Source organism: Taeniopygia guttata, chromosome 1, assembly GCF_048771995.1.
Source record: "Taeniopygia guttata chromosome 1, bTaeGut7.mat, whole genome shotgun sequence".
Classification (NCBI taxonomy): domain Eukaryota; kingdom Metazoa; phylum Chordata; class Aves; order Passeriformes; family Estrildidae; genus Taeniopygia; species Taeniopygia guttata.
Genome location: NC_133024.1, coordinates 49,492,958 through 49,507,678, shown reverse-complemented (window position 1 = coordinate 49,507,678; position 14,721 = coordinate 49,492,958). Strand labels below are relative to the sequence as shown.

Genomic DNA, 14,721 nt, shown 5'->3' with positions numbered 1-14,721 from the left:
CAGTTCACTACTCCTCCTTGCTCCTCACCAGGCTCTTCTCCCAGCTTCCCAAGAGCGATAAATGAACAAACAGTCCACTAAAGAAGAAGGATTTAAATACTGTAGACTGCTGATAGTTATTATTCCAACTCAGAATGTCTACAAACAAGCTTAATGAGGTATCAATTCCCCTCTTTAAAATAATAATAATTTTAAAAAGTAGTTACATTAAGGAATTGTGAATTCAAATAAAATAAGAACCACCCCCCCCCCCAAAAACCCCACCAAACTTAAACTTGTTAGGTGTGTAAATCTCATCTGAATATATAAGAAGCTGATGAGCTAAATATCTAGCACTGGCAGCTGGCAGCTGGAGACAAGCTACAAACAACAGTGTTCCAAATTAAGAAGTAATTTATGTGGAATACATCATTATTTTAACATGAAGGATGCAAAGCTTTAAAGGGGAGAGGAACTGCTAGCAGACTTTTAAGGAAAAGTAAGTCCAGAGCAAAGTAAAGCTATTTATGAAAGTTGATATTTCTTTCCTGACTTATTTCTTGTAGGACACATGAGTCACACAATATAGCCAAAGGAAAAACTGCAACTGCTAACACCACATTAGTAAAGTATAAAAGGGAAAGACACTTTTCTTAGCATTTCAGCCTTGTCATTTCCAATTTTCTGCTCTTTGGACATGCTTGTATTCAAATTCTGGAACATCTATTCAGCATATCAATCCTAATTAGACAATCTGGGTCTGGAAAGGATGAGAGCTGGGTCATTTGCATAATTTAATCATAAATACTCAGTGATACATATTTCCAAATGCATTTGTACAATTATCTTTTCATCCTTGGGGCAATGGTATTAATATGATTAGGCAATATTTCTGGAAAAAACAGACAAGTATGCACTCTTTTTAACTGCAGCTTAGGGCGATATGAAAAATTAATTAATTTCTGAAGAAAATCAATTTCTGTACGTGACCACATTAGACATTGCTAAACCAAGACACAGAGTCCTTTCTCAATCAGAACATTTTATCATTCTTTTCCAAATTCTGATTGTTATATGAACATTTCAATAATAAAACTGTTAGATTATTTAAATTATCTTAATGCATAGGCATGGAAAAGTGACTATTTCTTCTTCATGTTACCCCGACAGACATGGTGTTTTAAAATATGTATTGTTTGACCAGTCAATAGGAAACCTTAGCATTTGGTCTGAACTCATCTTATGTGATCTTTTATTAATGCACATTATACCGACTGAATTCAAGGACAGCAGGAAATAACTCAGCTCTGAAAACCGCAGCTGAAAAAAAACAGAACGATGCTAACCAAAAGTATTTTTAAATTAATATAAGGATTCTTCCTTGTTTGTTTTGCTACAAGGAATTAGATAAGGTGTTTCTTCAATAGAAGCATACACATTACAAAAATGTTGTGACATATGTGGGATACAGCCAAGCACCCAGGTGGCTAATCTCATTTTTAGAAGAAAGATACTGCTTTGTATGTTAATTGGTGCAAAAAAAAAAATTACGTTTATGTTTTTATATGTACCATCTTTATTTCTTCTCAATCAACAGAAAAAGTAGAAATTATGGCATGCAAATGTTCAATATTCATTTAATTTGCATGAAGGTGCTTGAACAATTTTTTTATTCTAACAAGCTCATTTTTCATGCGTTTTGTCTTTCATCCTAATCTAGCATCTGTCATTCCTTTTTGAAGTTATTATCGGCCCAATTCCCTCTTGGACATGGTTGCTGGGTGACCGGTATCTTAGCACCCACTTTGACAGGAACAGATGTGAATCTGATCAAGAGATTTCCCATGAGTACCTGAAATCACAAACAACTTTCGGGAAAAACAAACAGCCTTGCTGTCACCACCGTCCCTCACCCTCCTTCCCATCCCTTCCCCCATACCCCCCAAAAAAGAGTACGAGAAAGTTGATGCAGAGTTAACCAGCATCATTAAAACGCATTATTATCTGGCAGGTGAGCTCCCCTAACATCTCTCTAGCTGCTTCTGCCTTCAAACGCCAACTCTCAGCTTTAAGTTTTAATAACCCCCCTTTGAATACTTCCAAAGACGACTGTTTGCTTCCAAGGTCACCCTCTTCTAAACATTCTCACGTTGAACCTGTTTTCGTCACTTGAATGCTCTCATTTAAATCAATGGGATTACTCGTGTAAGCAAATTTCACATGCATACAAGCACCCACCAGTTGTTTTATAACACCTAACTCACATTTTGATTACAAATAATGTTCTTTGATCGCTCCCACACTTGGTTGCCGCTGTCTGTGAAATTCCAGCTTATGAAAACTCTGCTAGGTCTGCTATCTGAGTAGCAACACCGGTAATATGTAAGGAAGTGCAGAATTTTATTACTTTAAACCATCCAACTGAGATGCTATAGGCAACAAGACCCCTTACACAAACCAAAGCTTCCTGCTTGCAGGGTTAAGGCTTCTATATACAGCCCAATAACATAATAACTACATTCATTGCTGCACATGGGATATGGAAAAACAGGAAGAAACAAGAATTACAGCAGTATACTTCTGAAATAAACTTGGAACCATACAAAGCATAGGTAAGAATTTTCAGATTAAGTGTATTACTAAAAAAAACAATTTTTTTCATTCCCATTTAACATCTCTGCCACAAGAATCTCACCCACTATCGAAATCTACAGTAAAGCTTATTTCCTCTTGCTTGCTTTCCCAGGCACTACTCTAAACATAGCCCTGCTTAACGAAGAGAAAGGACGCAGTGGTGATCCAAAGACTGAAAATTTGATCATACATATGTAAACTCATAAGGCCGCATGTGACAGCAACACCGGATAAATTTGCTTTAACATGCTGTCAACCAGCCTTTCACTTCTGCGTCTTCACGATGCTACTCTTCAGCATGTTCCCAGCCCCATAGCCTCAGGGCTCCTGTCCCTACTGCTTCTGCTAGGGTTAGCAACTGCTCCCACTAAGCATCCTCCATATCTGAAGTTTTCACAGCGCCTCATAAAATACAGCTTCCATGAAGAATTGTAAATTTTCATCTTTTTTTTTTCCAAATCCAGACAGGTGTGTGAGAAGAAAGTAACTAGGAGAGGAGGAAGGAGAAAGGAAGAGTGAATTTTCAGAGATCTGAATTAATTCCTTCATTCTGAGTTGTTATTCTATAATCAAAAAGATAATAAAGGGATTTTTTTTCTCTCTAGTTTAGATGCAAAGAGAATTTAACACAAACATTTCCGTCACGATGAAGAATTTATTGCCACCTATAGGTGATTTAAAATTTAATTTAATTTCCCTCATTTACTATCAAAATCAGAAAGCAGCCAAAACATTTTTTTGATAGGTCAAAAGCCTTAGACTAGTCTGATCTAAACTTACTCTGGATGCTATAAAATTCAAAGAAATCTTCTACACAACTTAAGAACAACAGAACTGTAAAGGAAAAGCCAAGCAAATAAGAAAACTGTTTAAGCCCCTAATTGTAACTGGACCTCTCTACCTTCCATTAAAAGTCATGTGGGAATAAAACCATTTGTAGTGTCTTCGAAAAAAATATTCCCCACTCTACCCACTTAGGATATCAGCACTACATAGCAGTCAAACCTGTTGATGGGATACGATGTACATAATTATAATAAATGCATAATGGTGGTAAGTAATCACCATGTAGAAGATTTGCCTTTCACTTTGCCAGTCAAACAAGAGCAAGCCTTTGATAAGGTCCCTACAATGATACCTCATGAAACAGTTTGATTATCCAGGCTGGCAAAGTCATGAATGGCTCAACACAAACTGCACAGAAAAATTCAATGGTATGAAAAACAAACAACCAGAGTAAAGAAGCATCTCCTTACTTGTCATGTTAACACCCTTATATCCATTTCTCACCTACCAATACCTTTTGCTCAAGCCAAAAAAGGGACTACAAACTCAGAACTAGCCCCACCTGCCACATCCACACTGACAAACTGAAAGCCTACAGCCAGGGATCATCAGCTGAGCTGTCTGGTCAATTGGAGTGGTAAGATGGCATTAAAGACAAAAGCAGCTATACTAGATTAGTAGTACCCAAATTTGTCATTAATTCACTAGAAACAGGTAGACTTAAGCAGGCATTTAATGCCAATTTCAGCATTGAAAATATATTTCAAGGATTGGAAAGACTGACTGAGAATAGGAAAAGAAGGTGAAAGGAAAGCCTGGAAGGCTTGCAGGGCCTCTGTGGGATAATAATTGCTGAGGCAAACTTCAGCTGAACACAACATTCACTTAGTTTGTTAAATAAATCAAAATGCAAGCTAATTCTAACTCAAATGTAACCCTCTAAGTGTTTGAACTAAAGAATCCTTCCATGTCCTTAGGGCCCACTATTTCAACTTAGCCAGCATAGTCCAACCTGGCAATACACCAGCAGGAACACTTGGACAGCATAAATACCACACCACCTCACCAGAGAGAGGTAAGCACTCACCCTGGGGTATTTAGGCTCCTAGCTCAAACCAAAGTACTGAAGGAGGAATGCCATGGAAGCTTTATTATTACTCGTTATTTTAACTGATTCCAAGATGAGGCAAGACGAACCATGATTTCCCAAATCCCAAGTTTTTAGTCCAGCTAAGGGAAGGAGAAAGGAAGAATGAAGTCTTGGGAGCCTTCTTGTGAACTGTCTCATTGGGTAATCCCTTTTGAACCTTGAGCCACAGTGTCTAATGCTCCAGGTGAGTAGCTCAAAATCTGCAGAGTTGCTCTCTTCTCTATAGCCCACACAACATGTACTGACTACAGCCACTGCCTCCTCTTTTTTCACATGCAGGAAAACAAAGCCTGAGTCACTAAACCAAGAGGACAGTTCACAGCTTTAGAATTTAGTCAATACCTAACCAATTCTATAATTTAAACTTTTTGCAGCTTAATTATATTGAGAAACCATTAGACATTTTAAAGAATTAGAATAGTGAACTGTTAAATATTAGGCAATTGACCCATACCTAATGTAAAGTAAGTTTCTAAAAATGTCCTCAGAAAAATTTAGTAGAAAAACAGGTGTAGGAGAAAATTCAAATGTGACCCGTAAGGCCCCAGAATTTAGAAATGAATTGGGATCAGTTCATTTTTTTCCCATGGGGTAACTTGTATAAATGTAATTCTATGGTTTCATAAAACCAGGTCAAGTTTCTGTCCCCTGAGGTCCTTTGGCAATTTGAAGCATGGCAGCACTTTTTCCTGGCTACAAGTTAAAATCTGCATGTGTTCTGGATTTCTGAAAGGAAGCGATTAGTCAAGCTGAAAAGATAGACCAATCCTGCTCAGAGTACACCTTCCACATAGAAAACAACTTGCAGGGGTGAGACACAACTTCACAGAACAGTATTTAGAACTAGCTGGCTCTGTATTTTTCATCTCTAAAAAAAATTCCTTTTCTCTCATCAGCTGGCACACCAAAGAGCAGACAAACTCACCACATAACAATGCCAGCAGTTTTAACTAAGGACACTGTTCTTTTTCTTAAATGTCAGAAAGTTCTACTGATGTAATCATACCTCAGAATATTTCTGAATACATGCATTTCATAACCATTATTTATTATATCACTGTATTGTCCTAATTTTAGACACATAAAATAAGAGTCAATGAGACAAAATCACAGAAGGGGTCACCAGAAAAGATGAAACCTCTGCTTGGCAGACCCACAATAGCATAGGCTCAGCAGCAGAGAGCTAAAGGTAGCAGAGGAATCTCCTCCAGGGACTCCTTCAGGAACAACCTGAAATTACTCTGTTTAACACCACATCCACTATGTCCTACAGTCTGCTTCAATTGCAATGGGGCCAGAAGGAAGTGGGTTGAGTCTGACCACTCTGCTGAGCAACAAATCTCTCTGTGTGGGACCACACATCTTCTGGGTCAACTAAATAGATTCAAAGAAAAAAGGATGGATAACAAAGAAATTCAGGTAGTTTGAGCAAACTTCTCAGTGTGTAAATCTGACATGCACAAACTACAGTGGTGGCTGCTCCTTCTCAAGATAAAATCTACCCTTGCCGCCACTCTATTGAGATGGTGCCACAGAAGCTCTGAACAATAAAATTTGTTGAAAGTTTATTAATTCTTAGCCATGGCCCACCTGTTGTACCTTGAGGTGGCCTCAAGCCAAGCCAACAGCTGTGGCTATCCCCGAACATGTTGACTAAAAACCTCACTGATGCCCTCCCCAGGAAATGCTATGGCTCCTTTCTTACATGATTTGCATGCACACTCCTGAAACAGCTACATGCTGATAAATTACTATTTCTAATATATTTGTCTCAGTTTCTCAAAACTGTATTTTACACACAGCTGTATGTTAAATTGTAAATTACTGTAGCAGGAGCTTCTTTTTCTGTTACTATAACTTTTAACGTCATATTTCAGCAGCAATTCATTTCAAAGGGAATGAGTAGAATCACAAACCATCTATAATGCCCAGTAATGTAAGACAAAATACTTTATTAGCATTTAATGTTTATTTTTTAACCTGGCCTGTTAAAAAACTATGAGTATCAGCTTAAAAAAATCCATAACATACCAAAACCAAGCAATCCAGCTTTGTGTTAGAGAAATAGGCAATGTAACTTGCACCAGAATCATGAAACTAGTCTTTACTGGTAGATACATAGAAGCAACAAAATCCTATGTGTCACCTATGTTGTACGAACAGTTCCAACAAGCTAAGAGAGAAATGTATTTAAAAAAAAATATTACTTTTCACTGGTATTAGTCCTTATTATATATTTAATACCACCTGAGGTATTTTCTTTCCCCCATGCAGTAAATTACTGTTAAGGAAACAGAAGATAATTGGAAAATGGTTTCACTTCCTTCTCAGCAACCAGTGAGAATCAGCACTGAAATGTGAAAAGTGACAACCATGACACATATTTTGGGAGCATGTATTCCCTTCAAAAAGGGACAGGTTGCACCTGTACTACAAAATTGAATACAAAAAATCCCAGCAGAGGGTATGAAGCCACAGGTTATATCAAATTCTATTATTCATTCCTGCAAAGATGTTGCCTCAATTTCCTGAAATTAATTAATATGAAAGAATGCTCACAAAAACACTAAGATTGCATTAAATGCACGATGCATTAAAAAAATGCATCATGGATCTATTTTATGCAACAAGCGTTAATTTACAGGATACTAAATCTCAAGCATTTTTCCAATGCTTTCAAACTGTCCTTGATAACACAAGAAAGTATACAGTAATCCAGTTTCCTGCCTAAGATGTCAACTTATTCTTTTATAGCACTTCCAAATATATTTTGCATATGCTTGGTCTAAAAGATACATGTAGGCTATTGAAAGCAACAGTAGTATCTACATTCTTAAAGTTACACATATGGTTTAAAACCATAGCACTGTTATTTTAATGTAAATAACTAAGTCCTACAGGTGACCTTGTCCAAAAAATAAAGGTTTTTACAGCAGGCCAAGAGATTGGAAACAAATTATATGCCTCATAAAGACAGATAACATTGTCATCCATTAAAATATGATATAAAGCAAATTAAAGTATTAGGTTTATATTTTTAGCACATTTGGAAAAAATAATCTAAAAATAATAGCTTTAGTAATTTTTTTTTTTTAGGAATCGTCAAACTATTAATGAGCCCTGACCAAATTTATCACAAAACTGTATAAGCTGTACAAAACTGTAACACATTGTTTGTACTTCTCTTAAAAACTCAATATCTAATAACAGAAAGCGTGTTTTTTGGTGTCCCATATATAAAATCATGATCCAGCTCTTCAAAAAAAAAAAAAAATCATTAGTAAGTATGAGAACAACATGCAATCAAGATTACAAAAGATGTTATTAAATAGTAATACAACATATTACCTGTTTCCTTTATATTTTGCTTTATATAACTGCTTTATATTTTTTTTGCTTTATAGAACTATATAACTGCTTTCTTTTTGATTCCTTACAATCATTTCATGTAAAATAAAAAAACCCAAAACATTTCCCAGCTGTAAAATTCAAAAATAGTTTCTATCACACAACAGTTTGTAAATACAAGCATATGCTGAGAGACATGTCCCGAACAACAACTTCTACTCCAAATATAAAATACTTATTACCTGTTCTCATCACAGCATGGTTAACAAGTGCTCTAACATGAACATTCAGAGTTATGAACTTCAATCATGGCATCGTAACATTACAAGTCTGTTTCAGCTGTCAATTATGCTAAAGCATGTGCAGCAGTCCCACATACTCCCATTCTTCTCCTTCTCCCCATCCAACTCCAGTAAGTAACTCTTGTTATTTTATCAGTCAGGTAATCTGTATGCACACCTACTGTGCCCTCTCATTCAGTCATACAATCTAAGGAACAAAATGAACATAAAAAAATAGGTCTTAACAGCTAAGGTGCACTTTTTTCAGTATATTTAGTATCACATAAAATTAAAATGTGAATAAGAAAATTCGTCTGAAAGCTTTGCTTGAACCCGAGCTTGATCAGATCAAAAGGAATTTAGGCATAATTTAGCCATTTGGCCAATTCAGAGATTAAGTCTATAAATTATAAGGATGAATAAAATTTCATTATCAAAACATCTGCTTATTTTAATGTAAAAAAAAAATCCAGTAGGTGTGGCAAGATGCACCAGCAAATTTTAATTGCACCTGCTCCATTTGGCTAACTTCAGCCTTTCAATGGCCATAAAATCCCACTCTTCGATATTTGTAACAAAAAATATATTTATTTTTCATATTGAAATAGCTTTCTTCTTCATGATGAAGATGCAAATTATGTGGGATGCAAAGGAAGTATCTAAAATAAATTTGTTTTGGAGTGAATAGGGTACCCTTAAACAGATTAATGAACAGAAAGTTATGTTAAATGTTACCAACACAAGTATTCTCAGGAGCGCACTAAAAAACTTTGGAAAATTTTGTTGTACCAAAAACAGAATTTCATCAGCACTAACCAAAAAGACTTTATATTATTTCAGAAAGTTTCTGCCTATAACTAGCAAAGTGTTTTGATACCCATGATTTAGAAGATCTTTCCATTCAATTTTGCAAACTGCATTGTGCATATTTATCCACCTGCCACAGAAGGATGTTCATCCTAAAAACAATTATCACAAAACATTGTTTAAAATAAGGTGAACTAAAATACATTTTGTGTTCCATTTCCTTAGTCGCAAGCAGTTAACTCATGCAAGCAGTTTCATTAGTTTTGGTGGACATATCCTGAACTATCACTCAGGGTGTGTTTGGTTAAATATCCCATCTCTAAAAGAGACCTACGGACATTCACAAAGGAGAAAGCAAGTTTTCAGTATTTGCAGCTAATCACTATGAATAATTTTTAGAGAGGAAAATGCAAACTGGGATGCAACTGGATGGTCAAAAAGTGATCCTTCCTCTCATGAAATTGAGTGACAGTATTGTTCTACTTAATGCTATGAAAAATATACTATTACCTTTTTTCCTTTTCTTCTGTTAAAAAAAAACACACACACAAAAAAAAGTTTAAAACAGTTCACAGTTATTAACAGTCAATGCTAAGATTCCACATTTTGTAGATTAGAGTTGAAAATTCTGCAATGCCTGTGAAATGAAACATCAGCACTTGTTAGGAAATGCCCCAGGCTGAACACAGTATCAGAAAAATAAGTAGAACATAGTGGGTTAAGGATAAAGTTATTCCTCAAAGCAAACTGGATTTTATTATTTCAAGTCACAGACACATCTTGATTCTAAATATAAAGATTTTTGGTTTATGTTTCAGGATTTTTGAAAATAATTTAAATTATAATGGAAAAAGAAAAAATCTTTCTTAATTCACACTGGAGAAATTATCTATATATGAATTAACTCTCTGGATCATAATAGCTTTTTGCAGATGACTCTTCAGCTGTATCGTTTAAATACATATTTAGGCAACTAAAAATTTACTGTCAATTCCTATTATGTCAGTCCACATTATGGCGCTGTTACAGCATGCACATTTAAAGATTATTGAAAAAATTACTGTTCATGTGCAGTATATAATTTGCAAAAGGTTAATCACTATTTTAAAACAATGAATGGAATTAACTCATAATGCAAAGCAGATGCCCCAAACGTTATTTTTAAAACAAAACATATTTAACTTATAAAAGAACAAAGAGGATCTAAATCCAGTCCTGTTGCTTAAAACCAGACAGGCATCATGGTTGTTTTGGACTCTTGTTTCACTGGCTCACACAATTTAGATAAAACTCAGTAGTTTCTAACTACTCTCTGCTATCTTACAGCCATTAATGAATTTTTAGAGCTAAACTTGTAAAACTCCTCCATGACAAGGCAACACTGGCAATGTGGAAGAGATTTACTTGTACCAGACCAGCAGGGATTACAGTAACAATTTAATATATCAATTAGGTATTTCAAAAGTAAAATATTAAAATTCAATCCAGTGCTTGAAAATTCTCTGCTTTGTATGCAATTCAAACTTTAGATGACCAGTCATAGAGATGGGCAAAAACAGACATCTGGAATGATCTAGGAACGGGGGAAACAGTAGAAATACTAAATGGTGGGCAAACAAGATTAGTGTTTCCAACAAATATTCAGAATCCAGTCCGGATTACAGAATATCAAGCAGGACAAGTTGCAAATAAGAGTGCTTTGAGTGCATTTTAGTTTACAGCGCTGAGGAGGGGCAGGAAGAAGCCCGGGGTGGGCGCAGCGGCCCCAGCACAGCCCATAGGGACACACTTGCTCCACGTGCCCAGGGGGCTCAGCAACCCCAGGCCTGTGGCTCTAGAAAGGGCCCAGAAGCCTGAGACTGAACCAAGCATTTGAACAGAGATGGCACTGGTCTGAGGAAATAACAAAGCTATCCATATAGCCCTTTCATGTAAGTAAAGTTGATACTGACCTGACAATAAAACCATGCTGTTTTTACATAAACTACATCTGCCAAGAAAAGATGTCTTAATTTTAAACAACAAAAAAAAAAAAAACTACACAAAACTTTACCGATGTTCGTAGTATAAGATAGAGGAGTTAATCAAATTGAATCCTTGAGGAAGATGATGTGAAGCACTCAGGCCCAGCAGGCCCTCACCTCCCTGCACGGGAACAGCATCGGTAGCACTTCTCCATCGGCAGCCAGCGTTCCCAGCAGTGCTCCCTTCCGAAGTATCAGATACCCTGCTACTGCCAGCAGCTGAAGTATCAGATTAAAGGGATAAATAGTCTGTCCTGTTCCAGTCCAAGGATCTCAGCTTTTAAACTACAATATTTACCATTAAACACATCATGTAAGATAGATATTAACATACTGTTATTATGAGCAACTGGAGTATTTTATTTTGTTTAAGTCTAAGGAAACCACTTCCAAACCTTTTACTCCTTCTTCATAGTTACTACAATTTATCTTCTGGCCTTCCAGAAGTCATCTTTGCTTGTAAAGCCTTCCACATTTCTGCTGATTATATTTTAATAACCTGTGACAAGAAGGAAGGTCATCAATATAAACCACAGGTACTATATATTTGACATTCCTTCCAGCGGCACTTGCTGACCTGTTCATTTAAAGTATCTATGATCTGTACTAACCTATCTGGGTGAGATACTCCTTTAATTAATACAAACAGGGGAAAAAAAAGCTATGCAAGCGTACAGTATTCAGTAAACAAGGACATGCTAGGTCCACATAATTTGAGAGAAGCAGAAGCTAGAAAAGAAGGACTGAATAACTGCCATGTAAGATGGGCTTTGAAGAGAATTGTTTCATGTTCAGCATCTTTCCTCTTTAGATTTAAAAATCGATTAGGTTGTTTTCCAAAAATTGTAAATAGCTTCCAAAGGCTGCAAATAATTCCCCACTTTAAGTATGAATGTCAATGAACTCATTCAAAATCATCTTTAAATGTCAGAAAAGATTACCATGTCCTGGTCACAGAAGGGAGGTCAGGAGAAAGCAGGCGCTTTTAGCCTTTACTCGGGTATGCACGATCCAATGCCAGCCTAAGTCTATGGGAAAACTCTAGAAAGGGACCCAGCATGGCAAAATTCCACAACAAGTGCTCAAAACACAAGAGACCAGAAACAATCTGAGATCAATAGCTTCCAGGTCATTAATCCTAGGCAGGTGACATCCAGTGCACAGTTCACTACTCTCTTTCACCCACACATTCAAGAAACCTGACTCGATTGGCATCTAGTAGCTCTAAATATTTTCCATGTTTTGCCTTTATCCTTCCCCTATTTGTTTGGCATATGGCTTTCTAGCATCCCATTAATGTCAAACCGTTTAATCGGAATGTAAGCTAAATGCACACTTTGCTATTTCCTGGATTTCTGTTTGGCAGCCAATGCTTTTTATGAGGAAAATAAAAGCAAAGGTCAGTATGACCAGAAAAGAAAAGTCATCTTCTATAACGGAAGCTTATTTTTCCAGTGAACTGATACACAAGCCTAATTTAGAAAAAGGTCCTTTAGTATCATGTTTTTATTAGTAGTATCACAAATAAACACAGAAACCAATTCACTTTACAGACCTCCACATTAAGCATTCAATAGAAAATCCCTCGGAGTTTTATTGATTTTGGTTTTATTGATGTTTTAAATAGCAATATCACAGTTAAAATGTATCATTTTGGTGAAACACAGCTAAAACTTTTCCGACTTGAAATAAGTTATTGCAAATTATTTCCACAGCAACTGGCAACTAATGATTCAATCCATTTAAAGAACAACAAAGTAATGGCTTTATCTGGATGCCTTTTTTGATTAAATAACATATTAACCTTGATGAAGCTTTCCAAAAAGGGATTAGCGTACTCGAGTGCATCAGCTGATTATGAGACAAATATAACAGTGATAAGATGCTGGTTCAAAATTTTTGAATCTGATGAGTACAATAGTTTAGGCACCAGAATGGAGTTGGCTCTTCCATTTCCCATCTCAACAGTAAAGTGTCCACCCAGGATACAAAAAAAAGACATCACCCAGCTAAAGTATGCAGTAACTGGGAGGCAGGAAATGTCGCTTAAATCACTAAACTGAGTAGACCAAAATACCCTGCATAATTACTGTAATGTCAGAAATATTAAAAATAATTTGTAAAGAAAGAAGAATTAAATGTATTAGAGGGGAAATCCAGGAAGCAAATACAGATTTATTTTCGCATCATATCATTCATTTTGACCAAAACTCACTGACCCACTTTGCTTTATTTGTCTATACTGTAATAATACATTTTGCACACCTATTGTATATCCTTTCCATTAATTTATTTGCTTAATGGATGTATAAGTAAGTCTACTACAATTATGCTTTTTAAGGGTCAAATCCTATTCGCTTCTGAACCCACTACTGTAATTTCTATTACACTGGATGATAACACAGCAGACCTCAGGAACAGCTGAAACACAGCCGATTCTGTGCTGTTGACATAATCAAGCCATGTTACAACCAGGCTGCCAAACCCTTTTATAACCCTGCCAAGTCCAGGAATTGGTGTCTCCATATGCCCCCAACCATCCCCACCAAAAAAAAGAAAGTTTCTGTATTTCTTAATTGAACATGTTCAAATTAAAATTCACACGGTTATGACTGTGGCAAAGTAAAACTTCCATGAGTTTATTTTAAAAACCGAATCTTGGAACTCGGTACAGAGTTGTTGCAAGTTACACACCACACGGCACACAGGCACGCACACACACAAAAACCCCAACCCAACAATTGTCTAAGAGCAGCTATTAATATTCATGTTGATTCCACATGAAACAACAGCAGAGTTACCCGAGCAGCTACAGTTATGCCAGCGCTTGGAAGTTATTCCAGGCTGTTTTGTCCTGCTGCCCTGAATATTCAGGAACTTCAACAATCCATCCAGCAACTGCTACTGCAGAGTAAGTGCTCCGCTTCGCCTGGCTCTATGCTAAAGACTGCCAGGCACCCTCTGCTGAAGCGCGGGGGGAGGAGGGGATGTCACACCCCCCGCCACTGGGGACGGGACGGGCAGGAACATGGCATCGCGTGGGGTTAATTCCCCACGTGTTGGTTGTTGCTGCACCTTGAAATCTGACAATAAGAAAGTGAAACAAGCCCGGTCTGTTTGTTTGGGTATATTGAAAGTAGCATCGGGACTTTGTCCACGACCTCCTCCGTGGGAAGTTCCCACCGCCCCTCCAGCGCAGCGCAGCCCGAGCCCCCCGCCCCCGCCTGAGGCAGGGGGAGAGCCCCCGGGAACTGGAGGCGCTTCCGAGCTCTCTGATCTTGGGCTCACGGCAGTTATGCGATCCCTTCTCCTTATCGAGCAGATTCAGCCCTGTAACCTACAGATTGAGAGATAACAGCCCCATGCTTTCGCCCTCCATTGCAAAGGCGGCTGCTATTGCATCAGGAATTTCCTCTTTTGCCAGCTCCTTCCACTCCTCTCCGGCTGTGGCAAGTTTGGGGCTCGCCTTCCCCCCGCGCTCTCCCCGGCCCGCGGGGTGCGGGGATATCCCCGCACCGTCCGCAGCCGCAGCGCTGCTCCCCGCCCTCGGCGCCGTCCCCGCCACCGCGCCCGCGTTACTCTGCGCGGCAGCAGGAGCCAGCCTCGGCAAATCCCTGCCGAGCTCCCGCTGCCCCCCGTCTCCTCCTCCTCGGCTGGTGGGGGCCTGGAGCTGCTCGCACCTGCTCCTCGGGGACCGACACCCCCAAACTCC

At 37.8% G+C, this 14,721-nt stretch overlaps 1 protein-coding gene across 7 annotated transcripts in view; it reads right to left on the bottom strand.

Annotated features, from left to right (window-relative positions):
• The window catches only part of DACH1 (dachshund family transcription factor 1), a 352,745-nt gene that overhangs the window by 335,801 nt on the left and 2,223 nt on the right, over nucleotides 1-14,721 (bottom strand). The window lies entirely within an intron of this gene.